Here is a 26,983-nt window from a genome sequence, read left to right as displayed (position 1 = left end):
ACCATTTGCCACAGGAGTCATCCATTTTCTATTCTGTTATTTAATGGTAACTAACCCCAATTGTAGCATTCGAATCAGAATCTATTTCTGACATATTTCTTCATCTTTTCTTTTTCTTACTTATGATGCCAAATAGGTTAGTATTAAGGCTAAATAAATGTCCTCCTTGAAGCACCAATACTTCCTTCCTATTAAATGCCATTGGGTGCCTACTGGATGAGCCTTTTGTTGTCCTTGGACAATGATCTGTCAAGCAGTCAGCTTCTATAAGAAGGTGGCTAATCAAAAGCAGATAGTGCCCTTTGTGGGGAATACCTTTGTTACTTGAAACTTTTAGTGAGACAGAAATGAAAAGGGCAGAAGAGAATTCCAGGCAAGGGTAATCAGACAACATTGGAGGAACTTGGCACAGTTCAGTGATATAAATGATGAACATAAAAAAGTGGTTAGAGATGGGGCCAGAGGCAAATGCAAATTGCCCACAAGTTACATAAGGGGGTAAAACTTTGTGGGTGGAAACTGTAGTAAATGTAAGAGTGAATGTCCATTCTAAAGAGAACAGTCAGTATAGCCAATTGCCACCATGTGAGGGAATATCTTCTAGTTTCCAAAGCCATGAAAGGTTTCAATTTTTAAATTAATGATGGTACAAAATTAAAAAAACAAAAACAAAAACAACCACCAGTGCAAACTCGACCAAACACATATGTGAGCTGCATTTTGCTAACAGCCTGTCTCACTTTACAATCTTAGGACTAGGGAGTTAGGGAAAGTGCAGCTCATGAAAGCCTGTGTATACTAAACTCAGGGGTTTGAACTTTATCTTGAGAACTGTAGGGACTCATTAAAAAGACTTGACACTGATTAACATCTTAGAAGGATCACTTTGGCAGCTGTATTGGAGTCAAGTCTGAAAGGGAGCTATGTAAGAAGGGCTTAAATCAAAGCAGTGAAGGAGGCATGGAAAGAAGGAGACAGAGTTGAAAGAGGTTAAAAAGTCATATGGTTTACTAAATTACACAGTTGAAACCTGAACCCAGGTCTCCTACCTTATATTGCTTGATATTCTTATAACTAACTATACTAATATTGCAAGATGTCTTTTGAGTGTAATGCTATTTATTTTGCAAGTCATAAGATACAGGGGATGTTCTTCACAAACATTAGCTTGAAATACCAGGATTTTTTCCTATAGCTATCATGTAGTGTAGGTAAACCTTGCACTAAAAGAAACTCCAGGAAAGAGGATATATAGAGAAATCCTGATGAGATACACAGTGGGCATATACATTGACCATGAATAAAGTCCCTCATACTTCATTTGGCTTTCTATGCCAGTTTGCAACTAAACAACAGATAAGCAGATTGATATGGTTTGAATGATGGTGACCCTCTAAAATTCATGTTGAAGCTTAATCCCCAATGAGGCGATATTAAGAAGTGGGGCCTTTTGGGAGAAGTAATTAAGTCATGAGGGCTCTGCCCTTATGAATGGATTCGTGTCTTATACAAGGGCTGGAGAGGAGTCTATCATGGCAGCTTGGACTGGTCAGACAGCCTTGAGAAGGGTGGCCTTGGGATGCCATCTGAAGTCGGCTACAGTGGTCAGAGTGTGGGCTCCAGTGCAGGGGCCTGTGGTATACTGATGAGCAGAACTCTTCTACTGCATACCTCAGTTTTGCCTAAGGAGACATGTGCAAGAACTTTCTTCAAAATCGCGGCACCATTAATAAACAAAAGGAAAGAATATTCAGAGAGAACAATTATAAGACATTCAGGAAACATGCAGGGAGTGCATGATGTAGTATCAGGAATAGAGGATTACAAGCATTTCATTCCTTGGTGTAAAATATCAGATGTAGTACCAGAGATCTGCATATTGCAAAACACAATTAGAAATTGGGTTTCCACGTGTGTTGGGGCAATACACATCAGTAGTAACCTTGGTGAAACCTCATTTCGGAAAGGCATCCTGTACTGATGGGAAACTTCCCAATCATTTGGAGACTGGTGTTTTAGCCCAGATCTTCTGGGCTACTAAAAAATGTGTACCTCTAATTTTTCAATTTCTTTTGAATTTCAATCTCTTCTACGCTCTCAGTTTGCCACATTGCTTTTCGATGAAGTTGTAAAGCAGATGGTAGCTGCCTTTGAAAGAAGAGCATGTAAGCTGTATGATCAGAAACAAATATACCTCAGGAGTTAATGCTTCATGAAGTTCATCATGCATAAAGGGAAAAAACAACTGGTGTCACTGACTTTTAACTTTAGTTTGTTCATTTTAGCAAGCATTTTTATGTTTTCAGAAGTCAGAAAGCATTTGTTAAACCCAGCTTTGGTTATAAACTTGCACCACTGAAAACTTGCACATAGAATATAGATTCACTTATGCAGACATTATCATGTTCTGCATTTACAATAATGGGATGCCATCACTATTGCTAGAATACTGACATCATTCTTCTGAGCAGAAATTGAAACTGTAAATTTAAATCTTTTAATTATCACCTTACCTGAAAGAGGTTAATTAAGATATTCACACAGTATGTATTAAAGCAACCATATCACACTTAAGTTATTAAATTCAGACTATTTGTAACTTATTGTGATAGGGCCTGCCATATGGCTTAGGGTATTTGAGTAATCATCATATATTTAAAGTAAAAACTTTGACTTAAAAACAATGTTAATGAAGGTTCTCTGGCACTTTTGATATTTTAAAAATTGTTTTGTGAGTAGTAGATAATTCAGTGCCACAGTGTGGTTAGCCCCTAGATAAACAGTGCATTTTTTTTAAGTTTTATTTTTAGTATTTCTGGTGATTGATCCAGAGCTTTAAGCTACATTTCTAGTAGTTTGCCACTTTCTCCTACGTATTCTGGCTGCTCTGTCAATATGCTAATTGTGTGTCAAATTTTGTCTACAACAGCAGGCAACAGATGAAGATAAGTTAATTGGTATGTATCCAGCACTACGCATCCCTATTTTTCAATTTACTGTGTGTATTCACTTTCAATAATGAGTTTCAAACTGATATACATATAAAATATATGTACTATATATAATATATAAAACATATATACTATATAATATATAGCATATATAAAATATATACTATATATAATATATATAAATATAAAATATATAATATATAAAATATATATTATATATAATACACATATATCTTTTTTTTTTTTTTAAGAGACGGAATTTTGCTCGGCTGCCTAGGCAGAGTAGAGTGGCGTGATCTTGGCTCACTGCAACCTCTGCCTCCCCGGTTCAAGCAATTCTCCTGCCTCAGCCTCCCAAGTAGCTGGGATTACAGGCACATGCCACCATGCCCAGCTGATTTCTTTTGTATTTTAGTAGAGACAGGGTTTCACCATGTTGCCCAGGCTGGTCTCAAACTCCTGAGCTCAGGTAATCCACCTGCCTCAGCCTCCTGAAGTGCTAGGATTACAGGCATGAGCCACCACACCTGGCCTCAAACTGATTGTTTTTAAAAAACAACACAAGGACTTAAGTAGTAACTTAATAATGTTAACTTATTTATTTTTTGTACAGTTAAAAAAGGGGTTGGAGAAAATTAGTTTAGGCCCTTTTTTTGTGCTGCTGCCTTCCATCATGGGAAGACATAGCATTTGTCCTTTTTAATTTTGTGAGGATGCAGCAAGAAAGCCCTCATGAGACACAATGCCAGAACCTTGGTCTTAGACTTTTCAGCCTTCAGAACTATGAGAAGTAAATTTCTATTTATCTATAAATGACCCAGACTATGGTGTTTTATTATTGCAGTAAAAATGGACTAAGACAGATATCACTATTTAATGATATCTGTCTTATTTTATCACTTTTTGATATATTGATATATTTAGATATATCAATTTTGAGATATCTAATATCAAAATAAAAGATATATCACTTTTCATAAATATTGATATATTTAATAAAGAAAAGTCTTTCTTACTATATTCCTACCTCAAATATTCTATGACTAAAATTAATTTATGTTTCCAGATCATCTGCAATGTGGTTAATCTCTGCATATTTAGTGGGAGTGAAGACTACTGCTTCAATTTGGTTAATACATTTTTTTAGTTCAATAATTAACTGAGCCAGACAACAAGTCAAATGGAAAGTGAAGTCATTAGGTGGGGTGAAGTGATGTGAAACCTCTGAGTGTTTTCTCTCTTAACCTCTGGATGGGAGCTTGACTCCATTTGTTTGGTAAATTGATGAGCTTGTAAAAGAGCATTTGTTGAACAGCTCTGTAAATAATAAAATCTACTCCTACTACCTGCTTGAAAATGATGTATTTTTCTTTATTAAACAAAATATTAAATGCTTTATTAAACAAGATATTGTTTTCTTTATTAAACATGATATTAAATGAAAATGCTGTATTTTTCTTAAACAAGATATTAAATTATTTTTGCAAAAACATCAAAAAATGTATAGCTATCCTAAAGTTTCTGTACTAGACAATCATACTGGTACAGACAGAAAAAAAAATTCCCAGATTATAACATTTAGAGATGTGTTACATACTTATAAATTTGTAACAAGGTAGCTAAACAATGATTCTGACTATACTGCTTACAGTGAAGGTGTCAATATTCACTTCATGGTAATGATTTTAAACTTTCAACCAATGTTGTCTTATGGTTTCTTATTTTTAAATGGACACAGGAGTATGATGGTGCTAAAAATATGCTATAGTTCTAACTATCAGTTGGAATAGGTCAGGTTATATACAGTAACTAATACCCCAACATCTCAGTGGATTGAAATGACAAAGCTTTAATTTTTCATTCTGTTGTATGTCCATCATGGGCGGCCTGAGGGCTCCACTCCGTGCTGTCTCTTTACTCCAGGATCCAGGATGACAGGGCAGCCACCAACTTTGCCAGTTGCTATGGCAGAAGAAAGTTCTCTGGCTCAGAAGTCACACATGTCACTTTTAATCAAAACTTGCTGGCAAGAACTAATATAGTCTTACTCAATGATAGCTGTGAACTGCAATTTCATCATGTGCCCAGAAGGCAGAGAGCTGGAAATATTTGGTGAACGGAACTAATGACTATCACAGTTACCCAAATAATTGCTCTATTATGGTTTCACATATCTTTGTTTTCTCTGCCTGACTAAACTATGAAATCAGAATCTACAACTTGAAAGGCTCCCAACAAATTCTTTTGATTCACTGATTCTACATAGATAGATGAGTTCAATATAAAGTGCGATTTAAGTAAATTAATTATGTCCTCTTAGAACTTTCCTCTAATACTAAATATATAGATGCTCCTTCACTTATGATGGGTTACATCCTAATAAAACCATCACAAATTGAAAATGTTCTAAGTAAAAAATTATAACAAGATTCTATTATAAGCAACAAATTCTAACAAGATTCTGTTATAAGCAATAGAAAACACACAAAGACACTAGGTTGGGTATATTAAATAGGGAACGGTAACTTATAAAGAAAAGGAATTTCTTTATTAAAGTTCTGGATCCTGGGAAGTCTAAGGTTGAGGGGCCACATCTGGAGAGACCATTCTTATGGGTGAAGCCTCTGTAGAATCCTGAGATTGTTCAGGGCATCACATGGCAAGGGGGCAGAGCATGCCAGCTCAGATTTCTCTTCTTCTTCTTATAAAGCCATCAGCCTCATTCCCATGATAACCCATTAATGCATTAATCCATGAATGATGAATCCATTAATAAATGAATGGATTAATCCCTTCATAAGGGTAAAGCCCTCACAACCCAATCACCTCTTAAAGGTCCCATCTCTCAATACTGACACATTTGGGATTAAATGTTATCGTGGATTTTGGAAGAAACAAGTATTGAAACCATATCATCTACCAAACATCATGGCTTAGCCTAACCTATCTTAGACATGCTCAGAGCACTTTCAGTACTGTATTCAATAAAATACATGAGTTATTCAACACTTCATTATTAAAATAGGCTCTGTGTTAGATGATTTGGCTCAGCATCTTGAGAAAGTATTGTACCACATATCGCCAGTCCAGGAAAAGACCAAAATTCAAATTCAAGGTAGAGTTTCTACTGAATGTATATTGCTTTTGCATCATCATAAAGTCAAAAAATCCTAAGTCAAGCCATTGTAAATCAGGGACTGTCTGTATTTAAATCCAGTTCTGGGATCATACTAAAACTGAGTTAAGAGACCAGGAAGGAATCAGCTAGGTATCAAATCCAGGTATAATCAACAAAATAGTTATTCAAAGACCAACTGTATTCATTTTTCCACAAATGCTACGATGCATTAAAGAATCATGCATGTAAATCTGACACCACAATAATCCCTTTCTTTACTTTCATTGTATTTTCTGTGTAAATCTACACATTAGGAACCATCCACACATTGTTGAAGACAAACAGTCACTTATGCTGTCTGTGCTCACTTTAAAATCACGGTCATAAATCCAAAATGTCTAGGACTCTCCAATCTTTATCTCCATACCTCACTTATCGCAGGAATTCTAGATTCATATATATCTTGGTATCTCTGCTGTGATGTCTGTTAAATTTCTAAAACCTAACCTAGCCAAAACAGAACCATCTATTTTTACGAACTGCAAAGCTGTTTCTTTCTCAGTTCTTCCCATGTCTGAAAGCTGCGCCATTTACCCAGTTTGTCAAGCTAAAACATAGGAATCCTTCTGATTCCTCTGTCTCCCTTATTCTAAACCAAACCCACTAGCAAGTCTTGGGAACTTTACTGCTAAAACATATACATGATCTAAGAATTCTTCACTAGGTCCTCTATTAGCCTACTCTAAGACCGACTACCACTTGGACTACTGTTAAAACCTCCTAACTGATCTGTCTGTAATCACAAGCTCCCTACATCCAAATCCATTTGCCACACAGTGATAACTCCCTACTTCCAAATCCATTTTACACATACTTTTAATAGCAATTTTTTAAAAACAAACATCAGTCAATGTCATTGCCCTTAAAATTTACCCTTATACTTTGAATAAAATTTAAAGACCATTGACCCTTGAGGCTTATTTCATTGATACATACATCACATACCACTCCCTCTCATTCCCACTACATATTTCTACTCCTTCAATACAATGGATTTGCTCGCCCAAGGGCCTTTGCATTACCTTTCTTTCAATCTTTGCAGGAAGTCTGCTTGTCATTTAGGCTCAGCTTAAATGCCAATGTCCTGACCATTCTATATAAAAAGGAACCACCTCATCACTATCTTTTGCATCACCTTAATTATCTGCATATTTCTTTATTATTTTACAGTGTGTCCATGTTTATTTATTCTTTTTCACTTGTATCACACGACTAAAACATAATCTCAGCTGTTTTGCTCACCACCATGTCTTCTTTCTTCTGTGCCTAAGTCACTGTCTGGCTCACATTAGGTACTCAGCAAATATTTGTTGAAAAGATGCTTATGATTTCAAAATACACAAAGTGCATGGCATGAGCAGGGAAGGTACAAAGGTTACATAACACAACACTTGATACTTTGTAATTATTCTGGAATTTCAGATTATAAAAACCATCAGATTATAAATTATCAAACATAACAAAGACAAATGCTTTTGTAGTGTAATTTTTCCACAAGTAATTAACCTGACTTGGAAGACATTTACATTCAAACCTAGACAGTTGGGTACTGGAAAGAGAAAACAAAATGAACAAGAGCAAGAGTTGAGGCATTTACCAATATTGAACATTTATCATGTGCCTGGCATAATATAATTGTCATCTGTTTAATTTTAACGAGGTAGGTATTGTTATTCCCATTTTATAAATTATAATATTGAGGCGTAGACTCATTAAGTAGCTTGCTCACATAGTGGTGAGTCTTGACACAGGAGCAGCAGCATCTACAACTAGAAAAGTAGTGATAACTCAGGAATAAAAGGTGTAATGGCCACATGGAACAACAGAAAAAAAAGAGCCCACATAACCAAGACAATCCTAAGCAAAAAGGACAAGGCTGGAGGCATCACGCTACCTGACTGCTAACTATACTACAAGGCTACAGTAACCAAAACAGCATGGTACTGGCACCAAAAGAGATATATAGACCAATGGAACAGAACAGAGGCCTCAGAAACAACACCACACATCTACAACCATGTGATCTGTGACAAACTTAACAAAAACAAGCAAGGGGGAAAGCATGCCCTATTTAATAAATGGAGCTGGGAAAACTGGATAGCCATATGCAGAAAACTGAAACTGGACCCCTTCCTTACACCTTATACCAAAATCAACTCAAGATGGATTAAAAGACTTAAACGTCAAACCTAAAACTATAAAAACTCTAGAATAAAATCTAGGCAATACCATTCAGGACATAGGCAAAGACTTTATGACTAAAATACCAAAAGCAATTGCAACAAAAGCCAAAATTAACAAATGGGATCTAATTAAACTAAAGAGCTTCTGGACAGCAAAATAAACTATCATCAGAGTGAACAGGCAACCCACAGAATGGGAGAAAATTTTTGCAATCTATCCATTTGACAAAGGTCTAATATCCAGAATCTTAAAGGAACTTAAACAAATTTACAAGAAAAAAACAACTCCATCAAAAAGTAGGCAAAGGATATGAACAGACACTTCTCAAGAGAAGACATTTATGTGGCCAACAAACATAGGAAAAAAAGCGCATCATCACTGGCCATTAGAGAAATACAAATCAAAACCACAATGAGATACCATCTCATGCCAGTAAGCATGGCGATCATTAAAAAGACAGGAAACAACAGATGTTGGAGAGTATGTGGAGGAATAGGAATGCTTTTACACTGTTGGTGGGAGTGTAAATTAGTTCAAACATTGTGGAAGACAGTGTGGTGATTCCTCAACGATCTAGAACCAGAAATACCATTTGACCCAGCAATCCCATTACTGGGTATATACCCAAAGGATTATAAATCATTCTACTATAAAGACACATGCACATGTACATTTATTGCAACTCTATTTACAATAGCAAAGACTTGGAACCAACCCAAATGTCCATCAATGATAGAATGGATACAGAAAATGTGGCACATATACACCATGGAATACTATGCAGCCACAAAAAAAGAAGGAGTTAATGTCCTTTGCAGGGACATGGATGAAGCTGGAAACCATCATTTTCAGCAAACTAACACAGGAACAGAAAACCAAACACTGCATGTTCTGACTCATAAGTGGGAGTTAAGCAATGAGAACACATAAACACTGGGAGGGGAACATCACATACCACGGCCTGTTGTGGGGTGGGGGGAAAGAGAAGGGAGAGCATTAGGACAAATACCTAATGCATATGGAGCGTAACACCTAGATGACAGGTTGATGAGTGTGACAAACCACAATGGCACATGTATACCGATGTAACAAACCTGCATGTTCTGAACATGTACCCCAGAACTTAAAGTATAATACATAATAATTAAAAAAAAAGGTATAACAACAAGGGAACACCCCACACTAACAGAAGTGTAGTAGCCCATTATTTTCTGTAAAGATCACACCATGTCTGAGATATAAACAGGATTGGGTGGGGGGGCATGAATTTAATGGAACACTGGAAAATTATATGCATTAAGTGAAAAGCAAATCCAACTAAGAGACTGATGTGTGACAATATTATACACAAGAATATTACAAACTGAGGCTCTTTTAGCTTGCAGAAGAAAAAACACAGAGTATAAAATGGTCTTCAAGTTAAATAGAATTATATCTAATTTAGTGATAGAGTTCTAATTGTAGGTCTTAATGTGAAAATCAAATTATCCTGAAAAATTCCTTAGGAAAATACTATAGTCCAGCATGTTATACAAATTTCAATTGGTCCAGCACCCCAGGATCAACAGGTTTCCTCCTATTTGTTTTCCATGAAGCAGTAGAAAATGTTACATGGTTGCCTTGTGTTTAGTTGCATGTACAGGTTTATCTTTAAATGCAGTGCTCACATAATAGAAAGACAGTGGGAATTCAAACAGCTAGGGAAAGGAGATAATATGTTTCCCACTTCATTTCCACTCCTGGGCATATGCTGGACTAGAATGCCCAGCACTATTTAAATTGTTCCCTTTCCTCTGTCTCTCTTCCCTCCCCCTTTTTTATGTAGGAGAGGGGAACAGAGAGAATATGATGCATTTGTACACATTTTATGTACTCAACATGACTCTATTTTATATGAGTGACTTTAATGTAGATTTATCTGATATAATACAGAAGGCAAAACTGTGATGAAAGAGTAGACATTACCAGGTAAAATGGGCTTTCATTTAAAGTAATATGCCTTTTTGTCCCACAAAGCACTTATGTAATGGTTATGTGCCATATATTATTATTTTGGATTAGATAATAAATACATTCCATTCCAATATTTTTGTGAAACAAGTAGACAAAACAAAACAAAAAAAATGACTTTATTCTATTTTAGATTGACATTATTTCATTTATTGCTTGTAATTCAAATGGGAGTATAATTAGTAATAAATTTAGGCTTCTTAGAGTATATAATAATCTATGATATTCCAAACATTCAGAATGAGTTACTGAATTCAATTCCCTATCATTGTAAATTATTTGAAATGTAGGACAGGATTACAATAATTTTCAAGTTTCAAAAGATGCCAAAAGGCAGTAAGCAATTAAGTAAAATAATATAAATATCAGGAGAAATAAGAATTTTCAAAATTTCAGGTAACTTTAACCAACAGAAAATTTCAATCAGGTTCACGGTGACTGTGAAAGACAATCCAGGAATGCATTTCAGTTAGTAGGTGATTAAATGGGCTAAATAAAACCCCTTCTGTCTTTGAATATATGGCAAAACCGTCTTTACTAAAAACACAAAAATTAGCTGGGCATGGTGGCAGGCACCTGTAGTCCCAGCTACTCAGGAGGCTGAGGTAGGAGAATCGCTTGAACTCAGGAGGCAGAGATTGCAGTGAGCCGAGATCTTGCCATTGCACTCCAGCCTGGGCAACAGGGTGACAGAGTGAGAATATGTCTCAAACATATATATATACACACACACACACATATATATACACACACACACACATATATATATACACACACACACACATATATATATATATATATTTTTTTTTCCCCAAAGAAATGAATAAACCACACAATTTGTTTCAGGATGATGCAGGGGGAGGGTCATTCAGAGTACATAACCTATGGTAATGAGTTTAGACTACGTACAATGGGAAGGCACTGGAATACTCTAGGAAACGGATGGCAAGTCTGGAGACATAGGGAAAAGTATAAAGATATAATCCAATTTGTGTTTTCAGAAGTTCACTATGTGGAAAACAGTTTAGTGTTTTCAGAAGTTCACTATGTGGAAAACAGTTTAGAGGTCAGTTTAGAGGTGAAAAAAGGGAGTAGGTTGTAGTCATGCATGCAAAAGGATCATAGCTTAGACTAGGTTAGTGGCAGCAGAAATAGAAAACATGAGATTAAATTCTAAGGTATTTTAGAAGCATAAAGTATGAGACTGACAAATGAAGTAGAGCTAGGGGTGAGAGAAAAGAAGAAGCTAAAGATAACTCTTAAATTTCAGGCTTTAGTTGCTGTATAGTCCAGTGGTCCCCAACCTCTGGTCCATGGCCTATTAGGAACCAGGCTGAATGGCAGTAGGTGAGTGGTGGGTGAGTAAGCTTCATCTATATTTATAGCTGCCTCCCATCACTCACATTACCACCTGAGCTCCACCTCCTGTTAGATCAGCAGCGACATTAGATTCTCATAGGAGCACAAACCCTATTGTGAACTGTGCATGTGAGGGATCTAGGTTGTGTTCTCCTTATGAAAATCTAATGCCTGATAATCTGTCACTGTCTCCCAGCACCCCCAAATGGGACATCCAGTTAAAAGAAAATAAGCTCAGGACTCCCACTGATTCTACATTATGGTGAGTTGTATAATTATTTCATTATATATTACAATGTAATAAATAAAGAAATAAAGTGCACAATAAACGTAATGTGCTTGAATCATCCCCAAACCATCCCCCCACCCACCCCAGGTCCATGGAAAAATTGTCTTCCACAAAACCAGTCCCTGGTGCCAAAAAGGTTGGGGACCTCTAGTACAGATGTAGTACCATTTTCCAAAAAGGGGAAGATTCTGCTGGCTTAGATCGACTTAATATTTTCTTTCCTGTATTATACAAAAGGTCCATTTGTTACTTCATTTACTTGGTAATTATTGAATATCTACTATGTGTTAGGTTATGCTAGTTTATAATATTTTATTTTTTGTAACTGTCTATTTTTACTGAATTCCTAATTTCAGGTTATTTTTTGAACTCTATCAAATGTAATATATTTTCTCACCTAGAGTTACTTATCTGTGCACCCATCCTTGGTTAATGAAAAACAGTAACAACTTTTTTCTTTGTTATTTGTGCCTCCCTCTAGTATTCATTTTAATTGGGCATTCTAGTTGTACTTGGAACTATTACACCATGTGGCCTCATTATCACACTGTACACCAATTATTTATTGGTGTGTTTCTGAAGTTACATCCTATCCTCCTTGAGGGAAAGCACCTGGTCTCTTTCGTTTGGTGCTATAGTCCCAGCATAGGACACAGTGCTTGGCACATAGTAGGTACATCATTACTATATTAAGGTGGAGATAAAAGGCAGAGGCCTATAACCATTGTCTAAGGATAATGTGTAACGCCAAATTTTCATTACTATGACGGGTTTGTTTTCCTCTGCTGGAAGTTATTGGTGTATGTTCCTGACAGCTTAAATAGAAGACTCCAAAAATATACTTGAGACCTGACAGACCATCTTATTATTCAGTGAGAACACTGAGATCTTCATCTGCCTTATTTGCCCACATAGCACAGTTTCTATGTTTTATATGGTGCCATTTATTGCTTAACCCAAAATAAACCTCAATAAATAGAAAAGTATCATTTTCATGATTTCCTTGAAATGGGATATATAAGTCCATTTGGTTTTATATTAATATCTCATTACTTCATTGGTTTGCTAAACTGATTTGTTCAATTCATATCTTATTCTCTAAAGTTGGGAAATGTCTAGAACATCATATATCATGGTCCTAGGGAAAATACTCTTTAAAATCAGCACTATATCCATAACAGAATGTGTCAGTGAAAAAGTTGATTTTCTCTGTATTCCATAAGGAGAATATCACATATCCCCAAGTAAGAGAAACCCCATGCCTTCAGATCACAATCAAAACACATGTCCAAAGAAAATATTCCCTGTGGTTGGAGCAAACAAGAACCTCTATGACAAGGAAGGTTTTCAGAGGCTACAATACACCTTCCTGAGTAACGCTTCTTAGAGCACAATTTGAAGAAAGCTTGCTGATAAATTACTTATAGGTGCAATTAAGTTCAATAGTGAAATAAATGAAATGATGTAAAATGATATAATATTAACGCATCACAATCTATATATTTGAGTATATAAATACAGCAGCATGGAAAAGGGAGCTTTTCCAGTCTTTTGAGAAGTCAATCTCCATGACTTGTTTTGTTTATCCATCTTTTGTGGTAGGCTGATTTCTAAATTAAGAGAGATTATTTATTTGGTAAAGACCAAGTTTACCAAATAGCTTTCAATAACCGACAAGGCTTCCCAGATCTCTGGTAGTAAGAGGATAGCAACCTCGAATGTTTCTCAATTCATCCCTGCTGTTCCTTCCAATCACATTCACTATTACACTAATTACAGTCATTATTCTTCAGATAACTCTTCCTGGATTACTACTAGAGTATCCTCCTATCTTTACTGCCAACCCATAAACTTTCCTTCCATCCAATATACGGTTTCCAGGAAAATTTTTGTAAAGCACTGTTCATTTTGCCACTATTTGACTCAAAACCTTTTAACAGTTCCCTGTAGCATTCATAAAAGAAGTCCAAATAAATAAGTTTAGCATCTAAGTCTCTTTGTGCTCTATGTTCTGCCTACTTTGCCAGCTTTATTCATATTTCTAAGCACCTCAATGATATAGGCACTGGTCCTCAATCTTTCAGACTCTTTCTCCATGCATTTGTTTTATACAATCTGTTCCCCTGACAGGACAGTCCTTCTTTTTAGTAAGGGACTATTCCAGATTTCTCTAACAAAGAGAACAAAACAAAAACAAACCACCACCATGGCTTTGATCAAGCTAGACATTTCTTTTTCTCATGCAACAGTCCAGAGGTAGCTGGGTGGTCCATGGTGCGTATGCTGCCCTGCTCCCTGAGACTGTCCAGGGACCATGATTCCTCCTATCTTGCTTTCCCATCTCCTACCATGGTTTCCTTAAATGTTAAGATGGCTGAGAAGAAAGAAAGAGACATAGGAATGTATGTCCAATCATTTTATGGGCAAAATCCCCAAATTGTCCATATCATTTCCATTTATATTTCATTAGCAATGGCTTTGCAACATGGCCACCCATCACTGCTAGTGAGGCTGGGAATTGTAGCCTCTAGGTTGGTAGGCATATGCACTGTTAAACTCTGTGGATAGAGCAGGTGGTGGAAAGGAGTTCTCTTACTAAAAGAAATAGGGGGATGCTGTGGATTGGGTTCAATTAGAACTCTCTTTCTTTCAGTTTACGCCTTTAGAAATAACATTCATCTTCAAAGCCAAACTCAAATAACACCTCCTCAGGTGTTTACGCCTTTGGAAACAACATTCAACTCCAAAGCTAGACTCAAAGAACACTTCCTTCTGGTCAGTCTTCTCTGATTTTATCCTATCTCCTTATTCCATATACCTCCAAAAAGATTAGCAACTCTCCTTCCTCTGAAATTTCATAGCTTTCATACCTACTATGGAATTTGGCACAATCTAGACATATTACAGTTAGCCACATACATATTAAAGATAGTTTGTCAGAAAATGAAATGTGGCCCAAAAGCAAACAACATATTTGTGCTATTCATTACTCCTCCTTCATTGTTCTATTCATATACAAAGAAAAAGACAGAGGCTGTATCAACTTCTTATTCTGTATTTCTAGAAGTGACTCCATACAAACATTCAATAATGGTGGTAACAATAACACTGCTTTATCTAATACACTGGTAATTTATCTTCATTTATTACAAAAATAACATTTTACAAAGTAACATATACATATTTGATCTAGACAAATAAGTTTTAGAAATTGTTTAGAAACAAGGTTATTGTAAAAGATTTTCAATTAAACAAAATATTATGTCCTAAAATTTTACTAAAAGTATTTTTGAATAATGATGTTTAAACAAAGCATGTTTGTGCTTTTGTCCTTTAGTAAAAATTTTCCAAAAACAAACAAAGTCCCTGAATAATACTAATGGATCATTATATATTTTTAATTTCTGAGGTTTATTTTTTATTCTCATATCTGATTTCTTTCTTCCATTTGCTGACATCTGTTACTTTTGGGGTTCATATCTTCTTATTTTGGCATAACTAGTTTATACTTTTCAGACAACATGAAACAGTCTACACTTCTAGTGGGATAAAATATTTTATTTTATTTCATAATGTTTTACTACGGACCAAATACTTACTTCACATTGAGTCACATATCATACTAGATGATTTAAGTTACAGAATTTCACTATTATAGTGTATATTTTGGGTAAAGTGTACCAAAAAAAAATACCTCCTATTTTTCCTTTAATACTGATATACAAATTATAAGCAAGGAGTCATTTCCTTTGATTAACAACTTTGCTGGCCATGTACAGTGAATATTTACACATTATTCTATGTTGGTAGAGTGCTTAAAATGCCTGAAACAATACTATTATCAAGCCAAATTTAGAGAAATTTTATGTATCACAGTCTTTCAAATGACAGGAGTATAACATATATGAAACATATGATAAATCTCCTTTACTTAAAACTCGGAAAGATTATAAAAGCCTCCTATAAACACTTTTTTTTTTTAAACAGACATCTGAGTCTGTCAGTAATTTAAGATTTAAATGTATGTAATAGCCTGGGGGAATTGTAGTAAGGGTTGTTCCCAGGGTGAGTTGTAAACATGGAAATATTTTTTTAAAACACCTATGTAAGCTCCAATGAAACATATTATCTTAAAATTATGTTAAAGTAGAACTTGCAATTCATGCACTTACAAGACCAAGCCTATGATACATTTAATAATCATGCTTTAAGAGGCCATAAATCTGTTTTTAATACAGAATACATTTAAAAAAAATTTTTGTCCTTTTTGTATATTTAAAAAATCCTTTCAGGCAAACATTATCTTAAAGTGTGACTGTTGATTTTATTGGCAAATCTATAATTATGCATATGATCAATCTTTATTTAATTATTTTGGGTCACAAACACAATTAATAAATCATCTTTGAAGTGCACTGACCATAATCAGTATACTCTGGAACAAGGCCAAGGGGCCATTAATCAAAATATGCAGCAAGCAAAGTGAGAGCTGCAGCCTGACCAGTTAGGTAAACATAGAGTGAAGCTAATAAAAACCTATCTCGTTTTAAAACCACCACCGTGTTTACTTTTGCAACTAAGATAAACATTATGATAAAATTAAAGTTGTGTAAAAAATGAGGTTTGCTCATGATGACCAGAGTAAATATATAGTAATTGAACATTCATTTTATGTACCTAATTTGACATTTAAAAAGTCTAAAGTTCAGGCACCAAAGACTGACAAAAATTAGATATTTGAATCTGATGATTATATTATCCAGCTAAATTAAAAAATAATTTTCAAATACTTTGAGATTTAAACTTTGAATACATTGTTAGCAATGTTTAAGAATCAAGGTATGAAAATAAATTACCTTTGAAAAGACGGGATGGTCAACTACCACATTTTAAGTTGGCACATGCAATTTCATCTCCCTCTCTCTATATATTTCTAAAACGAATTGGTAAACAGCAACAAAAATAAAAAACCCAAAAGGCAAACACTGTTGTGAGGGTACAAATTGTTAGAGCCTTCCTGGAGAAATTCTGGCAAAACATACGTACAAGTATGTGTAATATATGTGTAATTCCATGTGTAACTCTCTATATAAACTATTACATATCTCAAATTAATCAACTGCTTTTAAAACATGGTTTCCCAAAGATGTTATTTTTCTCCCACATTACACCATATTGATTGCTAAATGGAAGAAAAAAAAAAGTTGTGGGTTATAGCATAACCGGTGTGCGCCTAGTTTTGTAAATGAAGTGTGGAAGAGAGAGGGATCTGCAAAGACACAGAGTACCAGGTCTTAATGGTGGTCATCTCCTGGTGACTGGGATAAGAGTTTCCCATATGCTCATTCTTTTGTTTCTGTGTGTTTTCTGATTTTTCTGGAATGAGCATGAACTGCTTTTATAATTGGGAAACAAATAAAATAAAGTTCATTTTATTAAAAAATAAATGAATTAATAGCAGACTCTTACCCCCTCACTGTTTTTTTTGTTGTTGTTGTTGTTGAGACAGAGTCTTGCTTTATCGATCAGACTGGAGTGCAGTGGCATGATCTCGGCTCACTGCAAGCGCCGCCTCCCAGGTTCACGCCATTCTCCTGCCTCAGCCTCCCGAGTAGCTTGGACTACAGGCACCCACCACCATGCCTGGCTAATTTTTTGTATTTTAGTAGAGACGGGGTTTCACTGTATTAGTCAGGATGGTCTCGATCTCCTAACCTCCTGATCCGCCCACCTGGGCCTCCCAAAGTGCTGGGATTACAGGCGTGAGCCACCGCACCCGGCCTTACTGTTTTAATTTTTATAATTCATAACATTAATAATAAAAACATAGGAAGAAGATATCAGAAAGCAAACAAATAACTTTCTTCAAAACTCCATTAAAAAGAAGAATCTTTATTAAGAGTGAATATTGCCACATAAATTCTATGTGACTGCAACTGGGTCACTGTGGTGGGAAATGAGCTCTTTAGGACCCTGAAAAGCTTTAATAGGAAACCACGAAAATTCTGATGTTTATAATAACTTCTTAAAACAAAAGTGCATGGATTGGGCAATTTCTTCAAGGATAATACTGTAAGCATCTGGCACAACAAAGTAAGAACTGAGCTTTTGTAGGTTCAGGAAGACAATACCTTATACAAACCGTATCAGTGGCAGCTGTGCAATACTCCACTGCACTCTATGGAGGTGGGGAAATACTGGGCTGACATATGCTGCATATTTTTCTGCCCCTTGCAGCCACAAGACTGTGATAAGATTGTGTAGTCCTAGATAATTAAATATAAAACTCACTCTAAGGTGTGTGTGTTGTTTTGGCATCCGGTATTCACTTGAAATTCTGCATCTACACAATGACTTAAAGGAGCCACTCAAATGGTTGATTCAGAACACATAGCTAAAACTCCTTCACTACAATTCAAGGAGCATCCAGTATCTGTGAAAAGTTAGAATTTAAAATTTCTCAGTTTGTTGAACAATGTGTTCAAGATTTGTGTTTTCAGAAGACACACATCACACAGAGGACTAAATCATGTTTGAGACTTCAGTATGAAACATGTTAATCTATATATTTTTACTTGCTAGCCTGCAGAAACAAAGACTGCATAAAAATATCTAAAGACTCTACAAGTGGCCGGGCGCTGTGGCTCACACCTGTAATCCCAGCACTTTGGGAGGCCAAGATGGGCGGATCATGAGGTCAGGAGATCGAGACCATGCTGGCTAACACGGTGAAACCCCGTCTCTACTAAAAATACAAAAAATTAGCTGGGCGTGGTGATGGGCGCCTGTAGTCCCAGCTACTTGGGAGGCTGAGGCAGGAGAATGGCGTAAACCCGGGAGGCGGAGCTTGCAGTAAGCCGAGATCACGCCACTGCACTCCAGCCTGGGTGACAGAGTGAGACTTTGTCTCAAAAAGAAAAAAAAAAAAAAAAAAAGACTCTACAAGTACTTATTGTACTTTGGGCCTAAACTACTCTAATGGTCTTATCCTGTAGCTGAGATGATGCTAAACTGCTCCTTTTAGGGGTCTTTATGTATTCCAATCACTGAAATTCTCTAGAAAATAACCCTACTACTCTCACCTGGGCCATCAGTGGGACAAGCAGGAAGTTTCCTAAGTATTAGGATTGGGAGGGGGAATACACCAACATTTTTTTTCCAGTAATTCATTTTAATGCCTTACATTCTATAATTATGGCTGAAATGTCCTTATATCTTAAAAAATCCTTGATATTCAATAATTTTGAGGGTCCATATGCTAAATCAGTACCCTGCAAAACATGGTCTCTTGGACTTTTTTTGTGAGTGGAGGCAGATTGCATGTGGATGCCAAGCTTAAGGGCATTTGAGAAATTAAACAAGGTCAAAGGAATTACTTACTGTGGGGTTTCTGAGAGCCTTTAAAATATAAATCTCCATTTTTGGGTGTTGGGGCACATGGGACTCTGGGAGCTATGGTATGTAGCAATTTCCAAGCTTATTTCAATATGGCACTCTTTCTAGGGTACCTATCTTTTATATAGTGCTACAGAATGAAAACTGTGAAGGGCATAATAATTAAATTGTTTAATTTGAATATTCTATTAGTTGGTTGATTTTATTACCTGGCTGCTAATTTCAGTAAGACTGGGAAATGGATCCAATTTGGTTAAATATATAACTAATTAATTAATTAATCAATTGGTTAGAATAATCCATCTAGTATACCTGGACACAACTGGCTTTAGGTCACACCAATACAATGCTATTAATAGATTATTTTACTTACTGATACAAACAGAGCAGGATTTTATCGTACAGTACTCCCCTGTTATCTTAGGGGGATACATTCCAAGCTCTCAGTGGATGCCAGAAACCACAGATACTATCAAGCCCTATATATACTATGTGTTTTCCATCTCAAAACTGAGATAGCTACTAAGTCACTAATGGGTAGATAGTATATAAAGTGTGGATACACTGGATAAAGGGATGACTCACATCTCCAGCAGGACAGAGTGGGACAATGTGAGATTTCATCATGCTACTTAGAATGGCACACAATATAAAACTTATGAATTGTTTGTTTCTGGAATTTTCTATTTAATATTTTCAGACTGTGGTTGACTGTGGGTAACTGAAACCACGGAAAACAAAACTATAGATAAGGAGGGACTATGGTATTATCTTTTGTAGACTGCTGGAAGAAATAATAGATCCTAAATCAAAAGATTTAAGTGAAAAATGTTTCATGGTGATTATGTTGAATATATATAAAGCATGACTTCAATAAAATTTTAAACTAGGTCCCTAATAAAGGCCAAATATAGTGCTATTTTATTTAGATACACATTGTGCCTTTATAAATTTATAGAAAGTAATTTTGTAATGTTCTTGCTTACACTCAGGATTTTACCTGATATTAAAACACTATATATAAATATGAAAGTAATTTCATAGTTTCTGCAACCTTTGTCAGCTGGTTCATTTTAATCTACAGAAATAAAAAGACACACCAAACAACCCTACAAATAAAGATTTCAAGTGATGCAAGATAGTAAATAACAAGGAATGTACAGCATATGGTTAGGCTGAATAACTCTTGGTGTTGATGCTAGCTGACAGAACAGGATAAGTGTTTCCTGAGTATAATCATATTGTATGGATTAGCCACACTAAATTTTTTTAATGAATATTTATCCATATATACCAGATTCAAGGATTTCAGAGTCTTACTAAAAGTGAGAAATCTTCAAAGATCTAAAAATATTCCTTAAGGAAAAGCATTTATATTTACCAAAAAAAGGCAAAATAGCAGTACAATTCTGCACCTCAGGACTGCTCACAGATGCCAATTTAATCTATTATCCCAGTGAGCACTCCACATAAGTTTCAGTATGTTTTCAATTCTCTAGTTTCCTGTGTTACAAAAAAAAAAGAAAGTTTTATTATTGAGAGTCCAAAATTAGACATTAAGCAGTTCGAAAGTACAGTTAAAAAAAAAAAGAGAAAGAAACTAAGTAAAATAGCATTAGATCATTTTAAATTTTGACATCTAAAAAGATGCAATAAAAACCAAAACATCAGTGTTTTCTAGTCAATCTGATAACCTTTAACAAGAATTAAAAAGCAGTATCAAAAGGTAGGAAAAATAGAAGAAAAGTTTTCTGCAATGTGAAAAACTGGAATGCTCTCCTGTCCCTGAGGAACAGCTGAATTCTCAACATGGGCCACACAACCTGCTTGGTCTAGCCTCCCAGTACCCCTCAGACTCATCTCAGGCCCTCTCTTCTGTGCTCCCTCCACTCTCATCACACTCACACATTCCACCTGGGCACAGGTTCACAGGCTGCTTCCTGTCTGAACGCTGCTCTCTACTCCCTACTGTACCCTTTCACTCCTCTTTATCCTTCAGATATTGTTCAAATGGTGATTCTTCAAGCTATATCCTTTTTGCTGTGTTTCCCCTAAATCCTCAATTCCCTCAAAAGTTTATGATTATATATCTACGTAATGATATGATTAATGCTTGTTTTCTCTCATACAGAATAAATTATATAATATCAGGGAGTGTGTATAGTTTGCTTAGCAGTGGGAGAGAAGCCATAGTCAGAATTCTGTGCTTCTCAACAAAAAGTGTCTACTGTTGATTTCCTTAGTCAATGTGAAATCATGTGGTAGGCCTACAATGCAAACTCAACTGAGAAGTTATCGTAGGAATTACAGAGGAAATAACATTGTGAGGGACTGCCAAAAGTATTAGAAATCCTGCATAAGTTTAGAATTGAAAATAATGAATGAAGCCAGGCTTCCTAGATGAATTTAATGAGATATACTAGTTATTACACTGTGGTGACATGAACTATAAAATCAAAACTTTCTGTGGAATCTTTTCTTTGTCACTAAAAGAAGTAAAATTGTGTAATAATTTATTCTCGGTTAATCTTTTCTAGTTAAACATGGCTAAGAACAGAAGAAAGATGAGTGTGGTAGAAAATCTTTGTTCTCATACAAATTCTTTAAGGACTCAGAATTTCAAAAACTGTTGAAAAACAGTCACTAATTGTTTCTATAGAATGTACTTAGAATGTATATTTCATGTACTTCTAGTTTTATAAGCAGATGATACTTTCTTTAGCACAGTAAACTGAAGATGAACACCATATAGTCAAAGAGTTTTATAAATGGTAGTGGCTGGTTAATGCTGAACAGTTTAATTTGTAAGATGACAATTACACTATAGTAATAATTAAACTGGTTTTATGGCTAAATTTGGCAAGTTAAAATAGCTCGTCCATGTAAAGACAGTCTCTTTTTCTCTTTCAGAAACACTGAAAAGTGTGTCATTCATTAATCCATTGGAAAATTGTTTAAATTAAAATCACTCACTAGCTGTGTGATGTTCAATAAATACTTAATTTCTGTGCGCAATAAGTTTGTGACATTACTTAACAGAATAGGGTCAATATTTGCATAGCTTCCACTTAAGATGGTATCATTATTTTTTAGAGTAAACTTAGAGGTTTACAGAATACATCTATCTCACGTTACAAAATGGTTTTAAGACATTAGAAGTGGCATTTTTTAAGAGAACTTCCAAACCACATAAGAATATTCAATTATAAAACTGTGACTATTACAATGCATTTCAACTTACTAATTTTCTTAATATTTTTTCTTACATGGTTGAAGAAACATTACTTTCATATAAGGATAACATTTTACTTTATATGTCAGATCACCCAATGATAACATTTGACAATCTGTTGAGAAATTATCTGTAGGATAGCTTTCACAATTTATTTAAAAAACCCAAGTAATGTGCTAATTTTTCCTGTATGAACAATATTTAGTTGCTCACTATTCATGTTTCTATCAACTCATTAAATTTTGTTTTAAAGCCCAAACACTCTGAGAGGTCACCTTTGCTTTGCTGCTACTTTACATCTGTTTTGAGCAAAAAGCTAAAAACCTTTTGTCTTTTTACACCATAGAGAGGAGCTAAAGAAGGATCCCAATGAAAAAAATAGACCTGCGTCATCACTATCTCATTTCACTCTTTTACTTAAATTTAATTCCTGAAAATTTAGGAATACTTATTCTCAAAAACAAATATACTTACACAGGGCTTGAGCTCCCTTCTCCATCATTATGGTTTATTTATTTATTTATTTATTTATTTTTTTGAGATGGAGTCTCCTTCTGTCGCCCAGGCTGGAGGGCAGTGGCACGATCTTGGCTCACTACAAGCTCCGCCTCCCAGGTTCACGCCACTCTCCTGCCTCAGCCTCCCAAGTAGCTGGGACTACAGGCGCCCGCCCCCACGCCCAGCTAAATTTTTGTATTTTTAGTAGAGACGGGGTTTCACCGTGTTAGCCAGGATGGTCTCAGTCTCCTGACCTTGTGATCCGCCCACCTCGGCCTCCCAAAGTGCTGGGATTACAGGTGTGGGCCACCGTGCCCAGCCTCACTTCTCCATCTTTAATATGACATAAATATATGTTAATATTTTCCAGAATGTGGTTAAATATTTCTACGGTAGTTTTCAAACACATTTTCTTGTGAAAACTATTTTTTATATTTCACTATTTAGTATTTTTATTGGTAAAAGCAACTTTACCACACATTTTCTTTTATATTTCATAGACATGGTTTGTTTAGATACTTTGAAAGTATACAACATTAATAAAAAATTCATTATAAAGCTCTGTGAATTTAATAATTTATATTTATTTTATATCTATTCCTTTTACAGCTATTTATATTTGTTCTGAAGTCGCTAAAAACTTTGCAGAGTCTTTCAGGTATTAACTAAAGTCATTTCTCTCTGTATATTGAGTCAAAATAAAAGGAAAGCTTCCCCATCCCCCAAAAAAGTGGTTCTCAGATAAACTAAAATGCCCAAAATCCATTCCCACATATAATAGTGCACTTACAAATCTGGAACACAATTCCAAAGGTTTCAATTTAGAACTTTATGACTGATGTACTCCCCTCGCTTTGCACAAAATTATTTGTGTATATCCTTGTCTCTGAAAAGGTTATAAACCCAGTTGAGTAAGTGAACCAGGCACAAACTCTGGAATAAAACACTGGCTGTGCTGCTCTGGCAAAAGAACTACATCTTTATGAGCCTTGGTTGCTTTTCATCTGTAAGAAGGATAAATTAATACCTATCTTGTAGGGTTTGCGTGAGATTTAAATGAGAGATAACGTATACAGCACTTATCAAAATTCTCATTTATTTTTATATCTCTCTCTCCTTCTATACCTTGTCACTATAACAATGACTTAGGATCGCAATAAATGTTCAACTAAATGTAAAAATTATTATGATTTTGTTTTATAGATAAGTATTTAGTTTTTCTCAGAATGCAAAATAACCCTATGGTATTTCTAAAGTACTTAAAATGTTACATTGTAAAATACCTATAAACAGTTAAATTTAAAAAATGAATACTTTTCTCATGGATATTTCATGTTTTTAATTGCTTCATGAATTTTAATCAATAATAGTTAATAAATATGGAAGTATTTTATTGCTAAATCATATTCATGTTTTGAAAGCGGTGAACAGTTAAATACATAATAGATTTATAAATATTGAGAGGGATCTTACAGATCATCTAGTATAATCCTTTCATTTTTAGATGAGAAAACTGAACCTTGGAAAGGTAAAATGACTTGCACAAAGTATTGTACACACACACACACACACACAAAATATTTAAGCCATAGTACTTATGACCACTCCTTCCCCTACTTCTGTTTCTTTTTTTCTTGAGGTGCAGAGATAGAAAAGCTAAACAGTGGAGTCACATGTAAGATGTCTGGTGGGAATGTTGGAAGGGACTGAAGGTTATGCAATCAGAAGGGCTTAGAAAACTGAAGTTCAGAGGTAGGGACTGATGTATTTTCACCCATAAGTAGCAAACTAACCACATCTGCGTTTATTTGTGAGTCTACAGATAGAGTATGTGAACCTAATTGATGTTTATGTTTTTGATGACCAGCTGTCAGAGAAAAAAAAAAATCATGCTTTAGGAAGGCAGGAAAACATGTAGCAGTTTTAATTTTAAAACATAAAATAAGGGCTAGCCATTAGTAATCTAGAATGTCTTACTCTGAGGTTTTTTTTAAGAGCTAAGGCTTATTTTTGCTTTTGTTTTATAGAAGCTGCTTTTTCTTAATTTAAAAAAATTGGGAAAGTACAACTAGTATTTAAAAATTTTAAGAGACATAAAATTTCAGTCTCCTGTATTCAAAATGGAAAAAAAATCCTATAGTATAAAAAATAAGAAAAAAATACATAATTTAACATTTTGTTTTATTTGAGCAAAAGAGGAGGCATTATACAGTAGGGTATCAACCACTCAACATCTGAGTGATACATGCTAAACTAAATTTCTCTTAATCTTTAAAATGCTCCCTGACATCTAACAGGTGTTTTTCATTTCTACTCAGGGGCAGTCTGCCTAAAGGGCCTACAATGATATAATTAGCAGACCATTTCCAAAAGCTGTTATGGTTTACATCAACTTTGTCAACTTTTAAAATGGTGAAAATATACAACATAAACATTGACACAATCACCTAAACATGGAAAAGAAAAGGAACATAATATTAATTGTCTGTATGTTTGGAGAAACAAACACGTTACCTTTATTAAAAAGCTAAATAAAAATATTTAGTCTTGATTCAGAGCTAAACTTCTTTCATCTCTGTATCATGCATATCAGAAACCCACTTAAGCAACACAGTTTACTCAGAAAATGTTAGCACCTCAAAACCTTACCGTTGGTTCACACATAGAGTGGAAAGATCTAAGATGCAGCTCTCCAACATAAAACCAATGTTTCCTTCTTCCCTCAAACCATGAAGTCATTATCAGACAAAACAATTGGACTGAAAGTGCCATAAGGACAGGAGCTGTGTCTATTTTCTACTGTCTGGGATCCTCAGCATGATCAATATTATGCCTGGCATATAATTCAATTTCAACTCATTACTCACTTGTCTACTAACTGACTGAATGAAGTACTTAGTTTCTGGAATGTTTCAAACTGCTTATAATTTTATTCTTTCCCATATTAATCCATAGGAATAGTTTGGCTATTTCAATGTTTGTAAATTGAAAATATTTTTGGTTCCCTATATAAAAGAGATCACACTATGCCTTGAACTCTATGAGCTCTATCAAGGGGTTATAAGTTATGAATAAATTCAAATGATAAGCACAAACCAGAAATAATTTAGTGCATTATGGGTTTTTGCATATCTTGTCTAAAGACATTAGGGACCCAGCATAGTATAGAGATAGCAATTTTAAGTACATGTAGATCAGGCCAATTGTGGAGAGAATAAAAACACAGTGATAGACAAAATAATCCCACTATACAACATTTATATGCTAGAAACTAAAACATGTTCCCACTAGGCTGCCAGTTTCCTGATGGCATGAATTGTGCTTCTTTGCATCCTTATTATCTATAACAGAATTTTAAAGCTTTTTGCTCTCAGGAACCCTTTATACTTTAAAAAAATTTTGAGGGTCTCGAATTTTGACTCCACATTTTAGTTTAAGTGGACTATTTGCCATATTGAAAATTAAACCTGACAAAATTTAAACAGATTCATTATTCCATTTAAAAATAACACAAATCCAGAATATGATAATATGAATAATATATTCTTTATGAAACATATTTTCCAGAAAAAAAATGTTATGAGGGCTTTGTTTTATATTTTTCAAATCTGTTTGATAGCTGGTTTGATGGAAAAGTTGGATTTTCACTAGCTTCTGCATTCAGTCAGCTGTGAAATGTTATTTTAATTGAAGGATATAAGAAAATCCAGCCTCCCACAGGTATGGAATTTAAGACGGGATGACCTTATGGACACCTAGAAAGGGCCATTGGAAAACCCCAGGTACCCTCATTCCATACTGTGAAAATCACTGAATTATAAAATCATCTGCCACAGCATCATCATTTGATAACTACTTACTGAATTAACAAAAACTTTAGAAAAAAT

At 35.0% G+C, this 26,983-nt stretch overlaps 1 protein-coding gene and 1 pseudogene across 1 annotated transcript in view; one reads left to right on the top strand and one right to left on the bottom strand.

Annotated features, from left to right (window-relative positions):
- XRCC4 (X-ray repair cross complementing 4) overlaps positions 1–26,983 on the bottom strand; it is a 287,640-nt gene that overhangs the window by 76,948 nt on the left and 183,709 nt on the right. The gene's annotated exons all lie outside the window — the stretch shown is intronic.
- Positions 1,459–2,232, top strand: LOC108586192 (annotated as a pseudogene).

Source organism: Papio anubis, chromosome 5 (assembly GCF_008728515.1).
Source record: "Papio anubis isolate 15944 chromosome 5, Panubis1.0, whole genome shotgun sequence".
Lineage (NCBI taxonomy): Eukaryota > Metazoa > Chordata > Mammalia > Primates > Cercopithecidae > Papio > Papio anubis.
This window is presented reverse-complemented; position numbering and strand designations above follow the sequence as displayed.